This window comes from Pleurodeles waltl, chromosome 5 (genome assembly GCF_031143425.1).
Source record: "Pleurodeles waltl isolate 20211129_DDA chromosome 5, aPleWal1.hap1.20221129, whole genome shotgun sequence".
NCBI lineage: Eukaryota > Metazoa > Chordata > Amphibia > Caudata > Salamandridae > Pleurodeles > Pleurodeles waltl.
The window spans coordinates 7018732-7035812 of record NC_090444.1 but is presented as its reverse complement, the minus strand read 5'-3'; positions in this window follow the sequence as shown (position 1 = coordinate 7035812).

The following is a 17081-nucleotide window of genomic DNA, read 5'->3' as shown; positions in this document are numbered from 1 at the left end:
AAGGACTTACCTCCACCAAACTTGGACTGAAGAGTCACTGGACCGTGGGGGTCACTTGGACAGTCTTGCTGGATTCAAGGGACCTCGCTCGTCGTCGTGAGAGGAGACCCAAGGGACCGTGATGCAGCTTTTTGGTGCCTGCGTTGGCAGGGGGAAGATTCCGTCGACCCACGGGAGATTTCTTCGCAGCTTCTGATGCAGAGAGGAGGCAGACTACCCCCACAGGATGCACCACCAAGAAAAACAGTCGAGAAGGCAGCAGGAGCGGCGTTACAATGTTGCAGTAGTCATCTTAGCTACTTTGTTGCAGTTTTGCAGGCTTCCAGCGCGGTCAGCAGTCGATTTCTTGGCAGAAGGTGAAGAGGGAGATGCAGAGGAACTCTGGTGAGCTCTTGCATTCGTTATCTGAGGAATCCCCAAAGGAAGAGACCCTAAATAGCCAGAAAAGAGGGTTTGGCTACTTAGGAGAGAGGATAGGCTAGCAACACCTAAAGGAGCCTATCAGAAGGAGTCTCTGACGTCAGCTGTGGGCACTGGCCACTCAGAGCAGTCCAGTGTGCCAGCAGCACCTCTGTTTCCAAGATGGCAGAGGTCTGGAGCACACTGGAGGAGCTCTGGGCACCTCCCAGGGGAGGTGCAGGTCAGGGGAGTGGTCACTCCCTTTTCCTTTGTCCAGTTTCACGCCCAGGCAGGGCTGAGGGGTCCCTGAACCGGTGTAGACTGGCCTATGCAGAATTCAGCACCTCTGTGCCCAACAAAGCATTTCCAGAGGCTGGGGGAGGCTACTCCTCCCCTGCCTTCACACCATTTTCCAAAGGGAGAGGGTGTAACACCCCCTCTCTGAGGAAGTCCTTTGTTTTGCCATCCTGGGCCAGGCCTGGCTGGACCCCAGGAGGGCAGAAGCCTGTCTGTGGGGTTGGCAGCAGCAGCAGCTGCAGTGTAACCCCAGAAAAGGCAGTTTGGCAGTACCAGGGTCTGTGCTACAGACCACTGGGAGCATGGAATTGTGCCAACTATGCCAGGATGGTATAGAGGGGGCAATTCCATGATCTTAGACATGTTACATGGCCATATTCGGAGTTACCATTGTGAAGCTACACATAGGTAGTGACCTATGTGTAGTGCACGCATGTAATGGTGTCCCCGCACTCACAAAGTCAGGGAATTTGCCCTGAACAATGTGGGGGCACCTGGGCTAGTGCCAGGGTGCCCACACACTAAGTAACTTTGCACCTAACCTTTACCAGGTAAAGGATAGACATATAGGTGACTTATAAGTTACTTAAGTGCAGTGAAAATGGCTGTGAAATAATGTGTGCATTATTTCACTCAGGCTGCAGTGGCAGGCCTGTGTAATAATTGTCAGAGCTCCCTATGGGTGGCAAAAGAAATGCTGCAGCCCATAGGGATCTCCTGGAACCCCAATACCCTGGGTACCTCAGTACCATATACTAGGGAATTATAAGGGTGTTCCAGTAAGCCAATCTGAATTGGTAAAATTGGTCACTAGCCTGTTAGTGACAATTTGAAAGTAATGAGAGAGCATAACCACTGAGGTTCTGGTTAGCAGAGCCTCAGTGAGACAGTTAGTCACTACACAGGTAACACAGTCAGGCACACTTATGAGCACTGGGGCCCTGTGTTGCAGGGTCCCAGTGACACATACAACTAAAACAACATATATACAGTGAAAAATGGGGGTAACATGCCAGGCAAGATGGTACTTTCCTACACTGTGCACTCTTCTAAGGATTCCTTTGTGCACAGCCTAGCCTGGGTCCCCAGCACTCCGTCCTGCATTGCCCAACTCGCTGAGTTGGACTCCGACATCGTGGGATCCTCCTTTGTGACTCTGAGTCGACCGCTGTCCTCAGATCTTCTAAGTGCCCGTTCCAGTACTTCTGCGGGTGTTGCCTGCTTCTGCGGGGGCTCTCTGAGTTGCTGAGTGCCCCCTCTGTCTCCTCCTTCAAGGGGCCACAACCCAGTCCTTCCTGGTCCCCAGCAGCACCCAAAATCCTCAACTGCAGCTCTTGCAGCTAGCAAGGCTTGTTTGCGGTATTTTTGCGTGGAAACAACTCTGCATCCTCCAGCCCTTCGTGGGACATCTTCAGACCAAAGGAGAAGTTCCTGCCACCTTCCGTTGTTGCAGAATCTTCGGCTTCTTCCACCCGGAGGCAGCACTTTTGCACCTTCATCCAGGGTTTACTGGGCTCCTGCCCTCCCCCCACCCCCGGACACCTTTGTGACTTTTGGATTTGGTCCCCTTCTTCCACAGGTCCTCAGGTCCAGGAATCCGTCTTCAGTGCGCTGCAGTCAGTTGTTGTCTTTGCAGAATCCCCTATCTCGACTTTACTGTCTTACCTCCTAAGGGAGTATGTCCACTGAGATACTTTTGGCATATTGTCACTAAAATAAAGTACCTTTATTTTTAGTAACACTGAGTATTGTGTTTCTTATTATATAGTACCTATATGATATAGGTGGTATAGTAGGATCTTTGCATGTCTCCTAGTTCAGCCTAAGCTGCTCTGCTATAGCTACCTCTAACAGCCTAAGCTGCTAGAACCCCTCTAATCTACTAATAAGGGATAACTGGACCTGGCACAGGGTGTAAGTACCTCTTGGTACCACTATAAGCCAGGACAGCCTCCTACACCACCCTTAAGGTGTTGCATGTGAGGTGAACTCTCCATTTCATTTCCCTCCATCTTGGATGGAAGGAAAATAGGCAATCATGTGTAAGGATGTGTAGGGACCACCGAAAGTGGTACCTTAGTGGGTGTAGCCACCCTAAGGTTCACGACCCATCGGACGTAACTTGGTTCCCTCTAAAACACCCACTAAATACAGTATTGTGGACCTGCTGCACATAGAAAAGATGCCAAACCCTGCCAGCTCACCCAGGACCCAACAATCGCTGCTGAGGAGCTGCTGGACAACTGGATGACTCTACAAAAATCCCAGAGGATCTCAAGACTTCGCAAATCAACAAAGAACTCCCTCCAGAGTGGAGGTACCACCACTAACTCCTGAACCGGATGCCTCAGCTGGACCAAACTGGGTATTGGCCAGCCCACGTCGGACATCACGAAGGACAGCCTGTCCATGACTGAACTAGGACCAGGAGGAAGACCCAGTCAAAGGGACTTCAGAAACAACCTGGACCTCCCACCAGAGTGCCCACGTTGTCCTGCAAACTACCCTTGAACCACCTTACCTCCTGCCTCTAAAGACGTCCTTGCACACAGCTCCTCGATCACCGATTCGCTCTGCACCAGGCCGCCCTGTGCCCTGTACCGAAGAGGCAGCTGTGCCCTAAGGGTCCCCCACACCTTGCCACCTCAACACTCCAAGGGGACCCCCAGGATTCACCTTAAAATTTACTTGTGCTGTGCTTTTCCTAGTGATCCCTTGCAATGGCCCTACACCAGATCCAGAGACCTCTTCCTGCTGCTCCCACTGGAACCAGGAGCTGCCTGACCTTCTTCAGCTGGCACAGCATGCCCACCAACCACCTTGACCAACCTGCAAAAGAAGAACTTGGAAAACCAACTGTGTGATTTTCTGTGTATTTTTAAAAGTTATCCTCCATTGATTCCTATGGTGCATAATTACTCAGAGAAAGACTTTATTAAACTTCAGAAATTCAAATCTCGAAAAGTACTTAACCATTTCTGATGATCTTGGTTTTTAAATTTATATAAAAATCTGAAGTTCTGAGTTGGTCTTGATTTATTCCTTTGAGTGTGTGAATTGCAAGCTTGATGCATTCAGTATTGCAAATTCTTTGCACTTCCCCAGGATTGGCCGAACTGCTTGAGCAGCCTACCATAAAAATTAGAGCATTAGGTGGTCTAGTTTTTATCCCTGTAAACCAACGTGTGGTTGCCTGGACTCCCTGCACAGCGTGCCTAGCTTTGCACACTACATAGAGAGCCAGCCTCCCACATTTAGTGTATCAGCGTGGGATAAGGACTGTGCATTTGCTGATACGACTTTGTCAACTTTGTGTGCAAATTGCCTTTAGCTTAATTGTTTTGTTTTTCATTTGGTTCATTTTTTTGCAAATTTAAAAAATAATTGTTAGGGCCCTGGTTTGGTCCCTATAGCAATAGCAAAAGTTTAAAAGTCCTTACTTAAGTTGACGTAATCCAAAAAGGGGATTTCAATTTTTTTAAACGGTCCCAACTTTAGTAAAGTAAACATGTCTGATTCAGAGACCCGAAACCAGGATCTCAACCTGGAACCTTATGAGACATGTAGCTGCGACCAATTAAGGAGGATCTGTAGACTATATCAAATTTGTACTGGGAAAAGCCCCATTGCAGAGAAAGTTAGGTTTCTAGCGCCCAGCACGAAAAAGATAATCCCAGAGATGAAGGAGATGATGATAATGCATCTGTGGTGGATGAGGAAGCTGTGGACAATGGAGGGGAGGGTAGGTCCTCTCACTCCAGCACTAGCACACCCACAGAAGCAGACCTGGACATTGCCAGGGTGACCAAAAGTCTGGCATTAGAGAGTCAGCTTTTGAAGACTGAGAAACAAAGAAAAGAGTTGGGTCTAGGACCCATCTCTGGTGGCAGCATACAAGTTTTGAGGGAGAAATCCTTCAACATCAAACTTCCAAAAGGAGTTGTTGTGAGAAAGTAGCCTCTTTCTAGCCTTGTTACCCCCACTTTTGGCCTGTTTGTGAGTGTATGTCAGGGTGTTTGTCACTGTTTTCACTGTCTCACTGGGATCCTGATAGCCAGGCCCCAGTGCTCATAGTGAAAACACTATGGCCCTCATTCTGACCTTGGCGGTCTTTTTGCAAGACCGCCGAGTTACCGCCGCTGTAAATACCGCCGACCGCGGCGGTATGCCGCTGCGCGTATTCCGACCGCTGGGAGCGTCTCGCCGGAAAACCGCCAGCAGCCACACTGGCGGTCGGCGGGAAAGTGAGGACTGGTCAACCTCCACCGCCACGCCAGCAGAACACCGCCCCCAGAATTACGACCCACATTTCTGTGTGGCGGTCTTCTGTTGGCGGTCTTCTGTTGGCGGTCACCTCCCTATGGCTCCCGTCGCCTCCCGGAGGACCAACGCACAAGGTAAGTTGATCGTCCGTGAGGGGAGGGGGTGGGGGGGGGTTGTGTGATGTGTGGGTGCATGGGGGTGTGTAGAGGGGGTGTGTGAGTGCGTGCATGCGGGCGGGGGGTGCTGCTGTGCCTATGGGCAATGTGTGTAGTTCGGGGGGGTGCGCATGTTGGCATGTATGTGTGCGGGTATGTGTCCCCGTTGTGTGTGTGTGTGTGTAGGGGGTGTGCATATGTGCATGTTGGGGGTGCGTGCATGTCGGGGTGCGTGTATGTGCATGTCGGGGTGGGGGGGGCAGGGGGTTCGTACCACCTCTGGGGGGGTGGAGGGTGTGGGGGGAGGACTCGGGGGGGGCAGTGGGGGGTGGGGGAGACCCCTATCAGTGCCAGGGAAGGAGTTCCCTGGCCCCGATAGCGCCTACCGCCATGGTTCGCATGGCGGTTCCCGACCGCCAAAAACCGCGGCGGTAGGCAGGGTCATGATACGGTTGGCGGTCTTGGGTCGACCGCCGGCCCGGAGTGCCCAAACTCCAGCCCGTCGGTCATGACCGCCGTGGCGGTCGGAGTGGGAAAGTGGCGGTCGGTCGCGGCGGTGACCGCCGCGGTCAGAATGCCATTTTTTGGGCCGCCGGTCTGTTCGCGGTCCGACCGCCGACTCTCCGCCGACCGCCAAGGTTGGAATGAGGGCCTATGTTTTCGGTATGTTTGTTATGTGTCACTGGGACCCTGCTGGTCAGGACCCCAGTGCTCATAAGTTTGTGGCCTATATGTATGTGTCACTGGGACCCTGTCACACAGGGCCCCAGTGCTCATAAGGGTGCATGTATGTGTTACCTGTGTAGTGACTAACTGTCTCACTGAGGCTCTGCTAACCAGAACCTCAGTGGTTATGCTCTCTCATTACTTTCAAATTGTCACTATCAGGCTAGTGACCAATTTTACCAATTCACATTGGCTTACTGGAACACCCTTATAATTCCCTAGTATATGGTACTGAGGTACCCACTGCAGCCTAAGTGAAATAATGCCCACATTATTTCACAGCCATTTTCACTGCACTTAAGTAACTTATAAGTCACCTGTATATCTATCCTTTACCTGGTAAAGGTTAGGTGCAAAGTTACTTAGTGTGTGGGCACCCTGGCACTAGCCAAGGTGCCCCCACATTGTTCAGGGCAAATTCCCCGACTTTGTGAGTGCGGGGACACCATTACATGCGTGTACTACACATAGGTCACTACCTATGTGTAGCTTCACAATGGTAACTCCGAATATGGCCATGTAACATGTCTAAGATCATGGAATTGCCCCCTCTATGCCATCCTGGCATAGTTGGCACAATTCCATGCTCCCAGTGGTCTGTAGCACAGACCCTGGTACTGCCAAACTGCCTTTTCTGGGGTTACACTGCAGCTGCTGCTGCTGCCAACCCCACAGACATGCTTCTGCCCTCCTGGGGTCCAGCCAGGCCTGGCCCAGGATGGCAGAACAAAGGACTTCCTCAGAGAGGGGGTGTTACACCCTCTCCCTTTGGAAAATGGTGTGAAGTCAGGGGAGGAGTAGCCTCCCCCAGCCTCTGGAAATGCTTTGTTGGGCACAGAGGTGCCCAATTCTACATAAGCCAGTCTGCACCGGTTCAGGGTCCCCTCAGCCCTGCCTGGGCACGAAACTGGACAAAGGAAAGGGGAGTGACCGCTCCCCTGACCTGCACCTCCCCTGGGAGGTGCCCAGAGCTCCTCCAGTGTGCTCCAGACCTCTGCCATCTTGGAAACAGAGGTGCTGCTGGCACACTGGACTGCTCTGAGTGGCCAGTGCCCACTGCTGACGTCAGAGACTCCTTCTGATAGGCTCCTTCAGGTGTTAGTAGCCTATCCTCTCTCCTAGGTAGCCAAACCCTCTTTTCTGGCTATTTAGGGTCTCTTTCTTTGGGGATTCCTCAGATAACGAATGCAAGAGCTCACCAGAGTTCCCCTGCATCTCCCTCTTCACCTTCTGCCAAGAAATCGACTGCTGACCGCGCTGGAAGCCTGCAAAACTGCAACAAAGTAGCTAAGACGACTACTGCAACATTGTAACACCGCTCCTGCTGCCTTCTCGACTGTTTTTCTTGGTGGTGCATCCTGTGGGGGTAGTCTGCCTCCTCTCTGCATCAGAAGCTGCGAAGAAATCTCCCGTGGGTCGACGGAATCTTCCCCCTGCTAACGCAGGCACCAAAAAGCTGCATCACGGTCCCTTGGGTCTCCTCTCACGACGACGAGCGAGGTCCCTTGAATCCAGCAAGACTGTTCACGTGACCCCCACGGTCCAGTGACTCTTCAGTCCAAGTTTGGTGGAGGTAAGTCCTTGCCTCCCCACGCCAGACTGCATTGTTGGTTTTCGCGACTTTTGCAACTTCTCCGGCTCCCGTGCACTTCCGGCGGAAATCCTTTGTGCACACCCAAGCCTGGGTCCCCGGCACTCTAACCTGCATTGCACGACTTCCTAAGTTGGTCTCCAGCGACGTGGGACTCCTTTGTGTAACTTCAGGCGAGCACCGTTTCACGCATCCTCATAGTGCCTGTTTCTGGCACTTCTCCGGGTGCTACCTGCTGCTGAGAGGGCTCCTTGTCTTGCTCGACGACCCCTCTACCTCCTGGTCCAATTTGCACCATCCTGGTCCATCCTGGTCCACAGCAGCCTCCAAAAACGCTAACCGCACGACTTGCAGCTAGCAAGACTTGTTGGCATCCATCCGGCGGGAAAGCACTTCTGCACAACTCTCCATGGCGTGGGGGATCCATCCTCCAAAGGGGAAGTCTCTAGCCCTTGTCGTTCCTGCAGAATTCCTTGCTTCTTCAGTCCAGTAGAAGCTTCTTTGCACCAACAGCTGGCATTTCTTGGGCATCTGCCCATCTCCGACTTGCTTGTGACTTTTGGACTCGGTCCCCTTGTTCCACAGGTACCCTCGATTGGAAATCCATTGTTGTTGCATTATTGGGTTGTGTTATTCTTGCATTATTCCTCTATCACGACTTCTGTGTCTTTAGGGGAACTTCAGTGCACTTTGCACTCACTTTTCAGGGTCTTGGGGTGGGGTATTTTTCTAACCCTTACTATTTTCTAATAGTCCCAGCGACCCTCTACAAGGTCACATAGGTTTGGGGTCCATTCGTGGTTCGCATTCCACTTTTGGAGTATATGGTTTGTGTTGCCCCTATCCCTATGTGCTTCCATTGCATCCTATTGTAATTTTACACTGTATGCACTGTTTTCTAAGACTATACTGCATATTTTTGGTATTGTGTACATATATCTTGTGTATATTTCTTATCCTCATACTGAGGGTACTCACTGAGATACTTTTGGCATATTGTCATAAAAATAAAGTACCTTTAGTTTTAGTATAACTATGTATTGTGTTTTCTTATGATATTGTGCATAATCATTTGTGGTACTGTAGTAGCTTCACACGTCTCCTAGTTCAGCCTAAGCTGCTCTGCTAAGCTACCATTATCTATCAGCCTAAGCTGCTAGACACCCTATACACTAATAAGGGATACCTGGGCCTGGTGCAAGGTGTAAGTACCCCTTGGTACTCACTACAAGCCAGTCCAGCCTCCAACAGTTGTCCCTCCCTTCTCTGAAGGGGATGATATAGTCAAATGGTTTTCTGCCTTTGATAGAGCTGTATTGGGTGGGAAATTGAGAAAAAGCATTGGGGCACACTGTTGTGGGAGTTATTCTCAGGAAAGTGCAGGACTAGGCTCCTGACACTGAATGAGCCAGATTCTAAATCTTATGGTCTCATGAAGAGTACCCTGATCGAGGGCTTTGGATTTACAACGGAAGAGTACAGAATAAAGTTCAGGGAGGCTCGAAAACCCAGCACCAGACTTTGTGGACTATTCAGTAAATATTCTGGGTGGTTGGTTACCTTGTAACAAGGTACACGATTTTGATGGGCTGTACAACGTATTCATGAAAGAGCATCTGCTCAGTAATTGTTTCAATGATAGTCTACATCAGCGCCTGATAGACCAGCGTCCACTTTCCCCTAGAGAGTTGGGGAGGAAGGCAGACTATTGGGTCAAAACAGAAGTAACCAAAACTACCACTGGTGGGTGTGAGAAGGTAGCCTCTTTCTAGCCTTGTTACCCCCACTTTTGGCCTGTTTGTGAGTGTATGTCAGGGTGTTTGTCACTGTTTTCACTGTCTCACTGGGATCCTGATAGCCAGGCCCCAGTGCTCATAGTGAAAACACTATGTTTTCAGTATGGTTGTTATGTGTCACTGGGATCCTGCTGGTCAGGACCCCAGTGCTCATAGGTTTGTGGCCTATATGTATGTGTCACTGGGACCCTGTCACACAGGGCCCCAGTGCTCATAGGTGTGCATGTACATGTTCCCTGTGTGGTGCCTAACTGTCTCACTGAGGCTCTGCTAACCAGAACCTCAGTGGTTATGCTCTCTCATTACTTTCAAATTGTCACTAACAGGCTAGTGACCAATTTTACCAATTTACATTGGCTTACTGGAACACCCTTATAATTCCCTAGTATATGGTACTGAGGTACCCAGGGTATTGGGGTTCCAGGAGATCCCTATGGGCTGCAGCATTTCTTTTGCCACCCATAGGGAGCTCTGACAATTCTTACACAGGCCTGCCACTGCAGCCTGAGTGAAATAACGTCCACGTTATTTCACAGCCATTTTTCACTGCACTTAAGTAACTTATAAGTCACCTATATGTCTAACCTTTACCTGGTAAAGGTTAGGTGCAAAGTTACTTAGTGTGAGGGCACCCTGGCACTAGCCAAGGTGCCCCCACATTGTTCAGAGCCAATTCACTGAACTTTGTGAGTGCGGGGACACCATTACACGCGTGCACTACATATAGGTCACTACCTATATGTAGCTTCACCATGGTAACTCCAAATATGGCCATGTAACATGTCTATGATCATGGAATTGCCCCCTCTATGCCATCCTGGCATAGTTGGCACAATCCCATGATCCCAGTGGTCTGTAGCACAGACCCTGGTACTGCCAAACTGCCCTTCCTGGGGTTTCACTGCAGCTGCTGCTGCTGCCAACCCCTCAGACAGGCAGCTGCCCTCCTGGAGTCCAGCCAGGCCTGGCCCAGGATGGCAGAACAAAGAACTTCCTCTGAGAGAGGGTGTGACACCCTCTCCCTTTGGAAAATGGTGTGAAGGCAGGGGAGGAGTAGCCTCCCCCAGCCTCTGGAAATGCTTTGTTGGGCACAGATGTGCCCAATTCTGCATAAGCCAGTCTACACCGGTTCAGGGACCCCTTAGCCCCTGCTCTGGCGCGAAACTGGACAAAGGAAAGGGGAGTGACCACTCCCCTGACCTGCACCTCCCCTGGGAGGTGTCCAGAGCTCCTCCAGTGTGCTCCAGACCTCTGCCATCTTGGAAACAGAGGTGCTGCTGGCATACTGGACTGCTCTGAGTGGCCAGTGCCATCAGGTGACGTCAGAGACTCCTTGTGATAGGCTCCTTCAGGTGTTAGTAGCCTTTCCTCTCTCCTAGGTAGCCAAACCCTCTTTTCTGGCTATTTAGGGTCTCTGTCTCTGGGGAAACTTTAGATAACGAATGCATGAGCTCAGCCGAGTTCCTCTGCATCTCCCTCTTCACCTTCTGATAAGGAATCGACCGCTGACCGCGCTGGAAGCCTGCAAACCTGCAACATAGTAGCAAAGACGACTACTGCAACTCTGTAACGCTGATCCTGCCGCCTTCTCGACTGTTTTCCTGCTTGTGCATGCTGTGGGGGTAGTCTGCCTCCTCTCTGCACCAGAAGCTCCGAAGAAATCTCCCGTGGGTCGACGGAATCTTCCCCCTGCAACCGCAGGCACCAAAAAGCTGCATCTCCGGTCCCTTGGGTCTCATCTCAGCACGACGAGCGAGGTCCCTCGAATCCAGCAACACCGTCCAAGTGACCCCCACAGTCCAGTGACTCTTCAGCCCAAGTTTGGTGGAGGTAAGTCCTTGCCTCACCTCGCTGGGCTGCATTGCTGGGAACCGCGACTTTGCAAGCTACTCCGGCCCCTGTGCACTTCCGGCGGAAATCCTTTGTGCACAGCCAAGCCTGGGTCCACGGCACTCTAACCTGCATTGCACGACTTTCTAAGTTGGTCTCCGGCGACGTGGGACTCCTTTGTGCAACTTCGGCGAGCACCGTTTCACGCATCCTCGTAGTGCCTGTTTCTCGCACTTCTCCGGGTGCTACCTGCTTCAGTGAGGGCTCTTTGTCTTGTTCGACGTCCCCTCTCGCTGCAGGTCCAATTTGCGACCTCCTGGTCCCTCCTGGGCCCCAGCAGCGTCCAAAAACGCCAAACGCACGATTTGCGTGTAGCAAGGCTTGTTGGCGTCCGTCCGGCGGTAAAACACTTCTGCACGACTCTCCAAGGCGTGGGGGATCCATCCTCCAAAGGGGAAGTCTCTATCCCTTGTCGTTCCTGCAGTATTCACAGTTCTTCAGCCTAGTAAGAGCTTCTTTGCACCAACCGCTGGCATTTCTTGGGCATCTGCCCATCTCCGAGCTGCTTGTGACTTTTGGACTTGGTCCCCTTGTTCCACAGGTACCCTCAGTCAGGAATCCATCGTTGTTGCATTGCTGATTTGTGTTTTCCTTGCATTCTCCCTCTAACACGACTATTTTGTCCTTAGGGGAACTTTAGTGCACTTTGCACTCACTTTTCAGGGTCTTGGGGAGGGTTATTTTTCTAACTCTCACTATTTTCTGATAGTCCCAGCGACCCTCTACAAGGTCACATAGGTTTGGGGTCCATTCGTGGTTCGCATTCCACTTCTGGAGTATATGGTTTGTGTTGCCCCTATCCCTATGTTTCCCCATTGCATCCTATTGTAACTATACATTGTTTGCACTGTTTTCTAAGACTATACTGCATATTTTTGCTATTGTGTATATATATCTTGTGTATATTTCCTATCCTCTCACTGAGGATACACTCTAAGATACTTTGGCATATTGTCATAAAAATAAAGTACCTTTATTTTTAGTATAACTGTGTATTGTGTTTTCTTATGATATTGTGCATATGACACTAAGTGGTACTGTAGTAGCTTCACACGTCTCCTAGTTCAGCCTAAGCTGCTCTGCTAAGCTACCATTATCTATCAGCCTAAGCTGCTAGACACCCTATACACTAATAAGGGATAACTGGGCCTGGTGCAAGCTGCAAGTACCCCTTGGTACTCACTACAAGCCAGTCCAGCCTCCTACATTGGTTGTGCAGCGGTGGGATAAGTGCTTTGAGACTACTTACCACTCTTGTCATTGTACTTTTCATAAGAGAAAAATATACAAAACAAGGTCAGTGTATATACACATAGCCAAAAAGTTTTGCATTTCCTCTTTTCACTCTTTTCTAAGTGCTGAAAAGTACTTCTAAACTTTCAAAAAGTTCTTAAAAGTTTAAAAAGTTTTTTTCTGTCTTTCCAAAAAGTTCTGAAAACTTTTTTCTCTTTGTCTATCACTTTAACTCTCTCTAAAAATGTCTGGCACAGGCCAAAAAGTTGAACTGTCCAAACTTGCATATGATCACCTTAGCTGGAAAGGAGCAAGGAGTCTCTGCATAGAGAGAGGTTTGAGTGTAGGGAAGAATCCTTCCTTAGAACTGTTAATTAATATGCTTAGAGTACAGGATAAGGCCATAAGTGCCCAATCTGTAGAAAAAGTAGCTAATGGTTCTCAATCTGATCCAGGGACTCCCCCAGGAAAAGGTTCAGGAAAGAAACTTCTCAGCCTGCCCATTACTAGACAGTCTAGCATAGTTGGTACAGAGGTTGAATCACATCATACTGATGATGTGCTCTCACATTATGCTGGTAGCCAAGCTGTTAGGGTGCCCCTTGTAAGGGACAGGTCTCCTTCTGTTCATTCCCATCATACCTCTGTATCTAGAAATGTCCCTCCCACCCACCCTGATGACAGATTGTTAGAAAGGGAGCTCAATAGATTGAGAGTGGAACAAACCAGACTGAAGCTCAAGAAGCAACAGCTGGATTTGGATAGACAGTCTTTAGAAATAGAGAGGGAAAGACAGAAGCTGGGTTTAGATACCCATGGTGGCAGCAGCATTATTCCCCATAGTCATCCTGCAAAAGAGCATGATTCCAGGAATCTGCACAAGATAGTTCCCCCTTATAAGGAGGGGGATGACATTAACAAGTGGTTTGCTGCACTTGAGAGGGCCTGTGCTGTACAGGATGTCCCTCAAAAGCAGTGGGCTGCTATCCTATGGCTATCATTTACTGGAAAAGGTAGGGATAGGCTCCTTACTGTAAAAGAAAATGATGCTAATAATTTCCAAGTTCTTAAGAATGCACTCCTGGATGGTTATGGCTTAACCACTGAACAGTACAGGATAAAGTTCAGAGAGACCAAAAAGGAGTCTTCACAAGACTGGGTTGATTTCATTGACCATTCAGTGAAGGCCTTGGAGGGGTGGTTACATGGCAGTAAAGTTACTGATTATGAAAGCCTGTATAACACAATCCTGAGAGAGCATATACTTAATAATTGTGTGTCTGATTTGTTGCACCAGTACCTGGTAGACTCTGATCTGACCTCTCCCCAAGAATTGGGAAAGAAGGCAGACAAATGGGTCAGAACAAGAGTGAACAGAAAAGTTCATACAGGGGGTGACAAAGATGGCAATAAGAAGAAAGATGGTGAAAAATCTCAAGATAAGCATGGGGATAAGGCTAAAACCAAAGATCCCACTTCAAATCTTAAACACTCTTCAGAGGGTGGGGATAAAACAAATTCTTCCTCTTCTTCCCAACCTGCACACATTAAAAAGCCTTGGTGCTTTGTGTGTAAAAACAGAGGCCATAGGCCAGGGGATAAGTCCTGTCCAGGTAAACCCCCTGAGCCTACCACCACTAATACATCAAGCTCTAGTGCCCCTAGCAGTAGTGGTACTAGTGGTGGGACTGCTGGCAACAGTCAAGCAAAGGGTGTAGTTGGGTTCACTTATGGGTCCATAGTGGAAACTGTTGTAATCAGTCCCAAGACAGTTTCTGTCACACCTAGTGGCATTGGCCTTGCCACACTGGCTGCTTGTCCCCTTACAATGGATAAGTACAGGCAGACAGTTTCAATAAATGGTGTTAAGGACTTGGCCTACAGGGACACAGGTGCCAGTTTCACTTTGGTGACTGAAAACCTAGTGCCTCCTGAACAATACATCATTGGACAACAGTATAAGATTATTGATGTCCATAACTCCACCAAGTTTCTTCCCTTAGCTATAATTCAGTTTAGTTGGGGTGGAGTTACTGGCCCTAAGCAGGTGGTGGTATCACCTAGCTTACCTGTAGACTGTCTCTTAGGTAATGACCTAGAGGCCTCAGGTTGGGCTGATGTAGAGTTTTATGCCCATGCAGCCATGCTGGGCATCCCTGAGGAATTGTTCCCTCTCATTTCAAGTGAAATGAAAAAGCAAAGGAGAGAAGGCCTGAAAACTCAGGATCCCTCTCCATCAACAGGTAAAAAGGGTATCACAGTATCCCCTAACCACCCTACCATTCAGGATACTATTCCTGTGGTGGGAGAAACCTCTCCTGGGGTGGCACCTGTTCCAAGGGAATCATCAGCTGGCAAAGCTGGACTCCCTGAGGTGGAAGTACCTCTCTGTGGGATAACTAACATTGGTGAGAAAAAGAACACCATTTTAGTTAACATGGAGCATCCCTCCAACCCTCCCAGAGAAACTTTAGTGCAGAAACCCTGCACTACCTCACAACACTTAGGACAGCATCCCTGCCCTAGTGTGGAGCTCATAGGACAGCATCCCTGCCCTGCTCCAACTCAAGAGAAACAGCATCCCTGTTCTCTCTTCCAGCCAGATGGACAAAGTTTTTGCCCAGCTATGGCTTTTCTGAGACAGCATCCCTGTCTGGCATTTCCATCACTACAAATAGGTTCAGTGGACAATTCCCACTGCTCTAAACTAAAACTTACTGATAGAAACTCTGAAAATACATCTTCACATTGTTGCTTAGCTAAAAAACTTCAAACAGGGTGGTTTACATCCCCACAGGGAAGTAACCATATAGTGGATGATAAAGGGAGTAACCAGTCTATTGCAGAGCTACTCTCTACTTATCACCACTTAGACAATAAAGTCTCAACTGGCCAAGGTTAGCCTTATTGTCCTTCGTTTGGGGGGGGGTTGTGTGAGAAGGTAGCCTCTTTCTAGCCTTGTTACCCCCACTTTTGGCTTGTTTGTGAGTGTATGTCAGGGTGTTTGTCACTGTTTTCACTGTCTCACTGGGATCCTGATAGCCAGGCCCTAGTGCTCATAGTGAAAACACTATGTTTTCAGTATGGTTGTTATGTGTCACTGGGATCCTGCTGGTCAGGACCCCAGTGCTCATAGGTTTGTGGCCTATATGTATGTGTCACTGGGACCCTGTCACACAGGGCCCCAGTGCTCATAGGTGTGCATGTACATGTTCCCTGTGTGGTGCCTAACTGTCTCACTGAGGCTCTGCTAACCAGAACCTCAGTGGTTATGCTCTCTCATTACTTTCAAATTGTCACTAACAGGCTAGTGACCAATTTTACCAATTTACATTGGCTTACTGGAACACCCTTATAATTCCCTAGTATATGGTACTGAGGTACCCAGGGTATTGGGGTTCCAGGAGATCCCTATGGGCTGCAGCATTTCTTTTGCCACCCATAGGGAGCTCTGACAATTCTTACACAGGCCTGCCACTGCAGCCTGAGTGAAATAACGTCCACGTTATTTCACAGCCATTTTCACTGCACTTAAGTAACTTATAAGTCACCTATATGTCTAACCTTTACCTGGTAAAGGTTAGGTGCAAAGTTACTTAGTGTGAGGGCACCCTGGCACTAGCCAAGGTGCCCCCACATTGTTCAGAGCCAATTCACTGAACTTTGTGAGTGCGGGGACACCATTACACGCGTGCACTACATATAGGTCACTACCTATATGTAGCTTCACCATGGTAACTCCGAATATGGCCATGTAACATGTCTATGATCATGGAATTGCCCCCTCTATGCCATCCTGGCATAGTTGGCACAATCCCATGATCCCAGTGGTCTGTAGCACAGACCCTGGTACTGCCAAACTGCCCTTCCTGGGGTTTCACTGCAGCTGCTGCTGCTGCCAACCCCTCAGACAGGCAGCTGCCCTCCTGGGGTCCAGCCAGGCCTGGCCCAGGATGGCAGAACAAAGAACTTCCTCTGAGAGAGGGTGTGACACCCTCTCCCTTTGGAAAATGGTGTGAAGGCAGGGGAGGAGTAGCCTCCCCCAGCCTCTGGAAATGCTTTGTTGGGCACAGATGTGCCCAATTCTGCATAAGCCAGTCTACACCGGTTCAGGGACCCCTTAGCCCCTGCTCTGGCGCGAAACTGGACAAAGGAAAGGGGAGTGACCACTCCCCTGACCTGCACCTCCCCTGGGAGGTGTCCAGAGCTCCTCCAGTGTGCTCCAGACCTCTGCCATCTTGGAAACAGAGGTGCTGCTGGCACACTGGACTGCTCTGAGTGGCCAGTGCCACCAGGTGACGTCAGAGACTCCTTGTGATAGGCTCCTTCAGGTGTTAGTAGCCTTTCCTCTCTCCTAGGTAGCCAAACCCTCTTTTCTGGCTATTTAGGGTCTCTGTCTCTGGGGAAACTTTAGATAACGAATGCATGAGCTCAGCCGAGTTCCTCTGCATCTCCCTCTTCACCTTCTGATAAGGAATCGACCGCTGACCGCGCTGGAAGCCTGCAAACCTGCAACATAGTAGCAAAGACGACTACTGCAACTCTGTAACGCTGATCCTGCCGCCTTCTCGACTGTTTTCCTGCTTGTGCATGCTGTGGGGGTAGTCTGCCTCCTCTCTGCACCAGAAGCTCCAAAGAAATCTCCCGTGGGTCGACGGAATCTTCCCCCTGCAACCGCAGGCACCAAAAAGCTGCATCTCCGGTCCCTTGGGTCTCCTCTCAGCACGACGA